We start from the raw sequence: 6,000 nt of genomic DNA, 5'->3' as shown, positions 1-6,000 counted from the left end.
GGGAATCGAATCAGCAATGAACAAATCCTACGATAGCGATAGTATACAGCATAGTGCCTGTATACTATTTTACCATGCCAATCGGCTTTCCACCGATAGACTGTGGTGACCGCGCGCACAATGCACACTTCACATTGCAGGTTTCGATTTCAGCTTTGGACTCCGCTCATTGTGAATAGCTTTTCCTCTATTCCACTAGGTAATAATGCCAGAATGGTACATTGGTTCTTCCCCAATTTGTAGGGTTGTTGGACGATGTATGTAAAAACTTTGAATTATTCGTTTAAATTCTTCTATTCTTCCAAAAGAAAAAAGAAACGCTGCCGGCATACCTCAAGCCACGGTTATTTCCTTATGGTAACAGTACTAGTACCTCAAATCTTTGTCCATCACATATTCGAAATCGGACAGATATTTGACTCAACTTTCTGTTTCTAATCCAACGAGTTACGGGACAATCCAAATGAAAGCGACCAATAATGGTTACTGACAAAATTTAGCTTTTTATTAATTTTTTACCTAAGTTTGTACCACAATCAGGGAATTGAAAACGGGTATTCATTTATTTTTTAGCCATGCAGGTTTCGTCGTAGCAGCCATTTTGTATAAGCGCCTGAGCGTATTTTGAACTTTTTACTCCATTCCGTTAAACGCGGTAACTTTTTAGTTTTTAAAGATAATGGGCCTTATGCAGAGTCGTTCTGACACGTGATTAGTGCCATACTTAAGACTTCGACTAACATGTTTCCTGCAGTAGTCAGGACTTTTGTTATGACGCTAATCATACGTCAAAACGACTCTGCATAAGGCCGAATGAGTTCAAACCAAAACCATATGAAAGATAATGGAATGAACAATATTCTATATTCTGTGCACATTGAGACGGTTAATAACGTCGAGGAAAGAAGCTCTGAACATTGAGGTTGGAAACCTAGAAATTGCAATTTTGGAATGTACATTTTGAAACGAAATAAATGAGACACACCTTCAATTTTTTGTCTACAGAGAGACTAGGTAATAAACAACGTCCCAAACAAGTTTCCGATTTAAGACTTTTTTTTTTTTTTTAACTGCGAATTTTCGAAAATTGTATATTTTCATCATCAAATATCTCAGAAAGAACAGAAGTAAAAAATCTCAGATCTATACCAAATAGACGATAGTTGTGCAGTAACAAGTGGGTAAAATTGCATCACTGAGACTCGAGTTGTTGCTGAGTTATAAGGTTTTTCTTCACTGGAACTTAATATTATGAAGCGACATTGAAGTGAATATAAACTTTGTAGCAAAAGTCAAAATAACACGACAGTAATGTTGAATGGGTAAAGTGTGCATAACTTATGAATCATATCTTGTACATACATACACATACACCCCCCCCCCCACACACACAAAAAAAAAAAAAAAAAAAAAAAAAAAACGAAAGTCGTGTTATTTCTTTTCCGCCTATAGCGCTGCTGCTAAGACATCAGTGAAGTAAATAGTTGACTAATTTGTGTACAGAGTTTGGCACTGATATTGAAAGTACGACATGTAGGAGTTGTGATCTCTGTGGGTGTGAGTTTCCGGTCAACCTTAGTGATTAGCACCCACACTTTGTCATTCGTAGATAGTTTAAAATAGGCCATGGGGATGGGAAAAGTGATCAAAAAGATCAAACTATTTTCATAACTGATGTCTTCAATTCCCTTAATTCACCATTTCTGTCACAAACATAAGCTATGGTATCATTAGGTACAAATGACAACATGTTATGTTCTGAAGTACTGCAATCAGTAAATCTGATTGTGAATGTTCATAACATCTGATTTGTGTTTTCGTCAGAGGTACAAATCTATGATATGATCTGATATTAATAATTCTTTTACAAGTAGCAAATCTCGAATTTCTTGCTGTTTGACTGCACTTCTTCTGATGAAATGTAGGTAAATTGTATGGCTGAGATACTATATCAACTGTAAAGGGATCTGTGTGTTGGTGCTGGTGCCCACATTAAAGACTGTCAGTGATCGAACTATAATTGATTGACTGATTTTGTATATATATATCATATTTTCAGCGATCAATGATGTGGTGCGTCTAATTTGTTCGTGCTGTTTGTGTTTTGTGAGATTTAGTATATTTTGGGAAAGGACAGAGAACTTTGCATTATTACTGTGTGTTTATGTTGCGGCGCAAGAAACAAGCAAGATATGGACTATTGCTCTAAAGAACCAGCGACCGACTGTTCAGTGTTTTGCTGATTCATCACCTTCTAATTGTGATATAATTTATGTAATTGTTTTACTTGTGTTTTGAGATATATGTTCGAGAGACTTTTCCTAACTCTTCCCACGATCCCATACCACACCTCCCATGGCGTCTGGGACTCGCTACTTGGCTCAATTGTTATAGTCGGCGATCGCTGGGCCCGACGTTAAATAGGACCGAAGACTTCCGCTCGAGGAGTTGGACTGGCAGTTGGCCAGTGGTCGAGATTCTGATCCACAAGGGAGAACTTCTATAAAGGTTCGAGACCAACAGACGGCAAGGTCTCTTGAGAGAGGAAGGAGCCAAGTCTTTGGATACTCGACCCGATCTTCGAGGAGTGATAGCTCTAAACCCAGACGTCGTAATGAAGGTATTCCTATCATACACTTAATTTCCTTGCAAACCCACTCTCTCTTTTCTAGAAAATCATATAACTAATTTCATTTCTGTTTATCCATGCCTTTATTCCAGAGGACAGCCGTCCGATCCCAGTAGTCAATCATCTCGAGCTAGATCCCCTGTTTATTTCTGCTAACAACTAGTGGTGTAGGAGAGTGTTATAGCCAATTCTCTTGTATTTCCTCCCTCTTCACAACACAAAACCTGCACATCTGTTAAACTTTTAAAATCGCGAATTTCACATCAATGCAAACTCATAACTCAGAAACTACTCGAGTCTCAGTGATGCAATTTTACTCACTTGTAACTGCACAACTATCGTCTATTTCGTGCAAATTTGAGATTTTTCACTTCTGTCTTCCTTGAGATATTTGATGGTGGAAGTACTCGATTTTCGAAAATTCGAGGTGTGTTTAAAAATTTCCAAAAAATCAAGTATATGGTTCTCGGATCTGAAGCTTGTTTGGAACATTGTTTACTATCTAATCTCTATGTAGACAAAAAATTGAAGGTGAGTCTTATTTATTTCGTTTCAGAATGTACATTCCAAAATGGCCACTTCTAGGTTTCCAACCTAAATGTTCCGAGATTCTTTTTTCGACGTTCTAAAGTACGCCTCAATGCACAGAGAACACAAAATGTTGTCCATTTCATTATCTTTTATGTGGTTTTGGTTTGAACTCACTATCTTTAACACCTCAAACGTTACAGCGTTTAACGGAATGCCCTGAAAAGTGCAAAATACGCTCAAGCGCCTATACAAAATGGCCACCACAATCAAACCTGCGCGGCTAAAAAATAAATGAATACCCCCTTTTAACTCCCTGAATGTGGTAAGGTAAAAAAAAATTAAAAAATAAATAAATTTTGTCAGCAACCTTTGACCTGAAAATTGGTCAATTTCATTTGGACTGACCCTTACTTCAGTACTGACGCTCCTCCTGCATTCTGAAGGTCAATAGTTTTCATAATCAATGCTTTGTTTTCCTCAGTCTCACAAGGATAATCAGTAGGTGGTAGCTTATTTAAAACAATGGCTGATATCTTTCAACATTCTGTGATCCCAAATATACGCACAGCGCATACGAGGGCCATTATTTATATTTTGAGCCTAACACTGAAAAAAACAGTAATTTGTCACTGAAAATTGATTTACTGTTTTTCGGAATATTCTCCTTTATGATCAACACACTTTTGCATTCATTCGAACCATTCGCCAAAGAATTTTTTCAAATCTTCTTGAGACACCTCTATAATATGGTTTTTGAACGCACCACGGCTTCTTCCGCCGACGAATATCGTTGTCCACGTAATTGACATTCGGGAACAAGAAGTCACTGGGTGCCAAATCAGGACTGCACGGCGGATGACCCATCAATTCGATTTTTTGTGTGTTCCAATAGTCGGTTGTTAGACGAAATGTGTGAACTCGCATTGTCTTGATGAAGAATGATCCGACGACGCTAGTTTTCCGTATTTGACCGAAGACCTCCCTCTAAAGGCACAGTTGCCACATGACCAGTTTTCCCGAAAAAACTGGCGACCATTCGTTCCGATGTGCTTCGAGCGCGAACAACTTTTGTTGGATTTGGTTCATCTTGAAGCACCCATACAGTGACTGCTGTTTACGTTCCGGCTCATATGCATATATATCCATGATTCATCACCTCTTACAATCTTATATACGTGTATTTATTGAGCATTTGTGTGCACCAATCGACGCGAGCTTCTCTGAGTTTTTGTCACATTATGTGGGATCCAACGACAACAAACCTTTTTCACAGCTAAATGATCATATTTTATATATGCTGGTTGAACTAATGCCTAGGGTTGCCTCAATCTCACACTATGTGACATGACGATCTTGCAGTATTAGGTTTTGCACAGCATCAATGTTTTCTTGAATAAGAACTGACTTTGGACGACCTTCGCGAATTTCGTCAGTGAGCGAATGGCGGCCACGAGTAAAATCATTATACCAGCGTTTCACAGTGGCAAACGATGGCGCTTCATCGCCAATGTGGAACTAAGTTGATCGATGCACTCTTGTCTTACGTCGAAAATCGACTTTTTGTTGTCAAGTCAACGTAAACAACACATATAAAGCTATTGACAAAACATTTGAAGTACGTTATGGTCAACAATATCAAACTTTTTTATACAAACAAAAAATGGCGCCTAATTACAATGTGTTGCCACGGCTCAAAATATAAATAGTGACCCTGGTATGCCGGTCACCCAAACTCCCTCTACGTTTCTTCCCTAGTAAATACTACACAATCGTAATCTTTATTCTCTTTGTCTCTTGAACACGTGACTGAGTAAGTGGGTGGTAATAAGTCTTTATTCTTGCTTCTAAACCATGAATTTCTTTTTCCCCTCTTGACACTCACAAAGAATGAAAAAGTACACTACAAGGAACACAGAAAAAGAATTGGTGGTAGTTTAGCTGAAATAAAAACTGCAGTTACAAAAGAACTCCGGTGATTTTCCTTTTCAGCACCTCAACATTCAAGAAAACACTGTCAATGTCGGTCATATTCAATTCATTTAACTAGTGTTATTTTCCTTAACAATCAGAATCTATGAACATACGTACTCATCCAAGTTTTCCAGTTCTTTTACAGGCTGTAATGTGTGCTACAGGTATAAACGCACGACGTCAGTTGTGATAATTTTATTTAGTACCTTTACGTTAATAAGCATTGTTTGCAGCCTGAGTTAATACACTAATCAATGCTCTCATGTTTGGGTCACCGACCAATCTTACGATGGGAATTTCATTAATTCTTAAGGGAAAAAAAAAATTAAAAGCACAGTGATTTGATAGTTGAATGCTAATTTCTGATATGCAAATTCGTCGTGAATTCGAGTTTTGCGTTCCAAGACAGTAAAAGGAAATTTACCCGTAAGAAATTATTTCCTCAAGTAAAAATAATATAAATTCTCTATTGAATTCAACACTAGGGCGCACAAACGCAAGCTGTTAATCATGTCCATGAGTTTTTGAGAATTCCCCATTGCTATTATCCAACTACTTTAAACATTTACAATATTATTCCACCATAAAATCTTCGCGCTTAACGCCGTTTTCTTTAGCAAATGGAACACACCCGTAAATTGTTTATACTAGTCCAGGTGAACATTAAGTGTTTTGTCTCCGCTTAGAAAAGGAAGTTATTGGAAGTTAAGAAAAGGTTTAAGAAAAGATGTCTGCTACTGAATTAGAAAATAGATTTCTCGGTTCAGTTTGAACAGTAAAATTTATGAACAGTTAACTGACTTCTAGTTTACAGAGATGCTACAAATTTTATAGTGGTATAAAATATCCCCCCTCCCCCTTCATGGGAT

Source organism: Thermobia domestica, chromosome 5 (genome assembly GCF_964235325.1).
Source record: "Thermobia domestica chromosome 5, izTheDome1.hap1.1, whole genome shotgun sequence".
NCBI lineage: Eukaryota > Metazoa > Arthropoda > Insecta > Zygentoma > Lepismatidae > Thermobia > Thermobia domestica.
Note: the sequence above shows the minus strand (reverse complement) of the source record.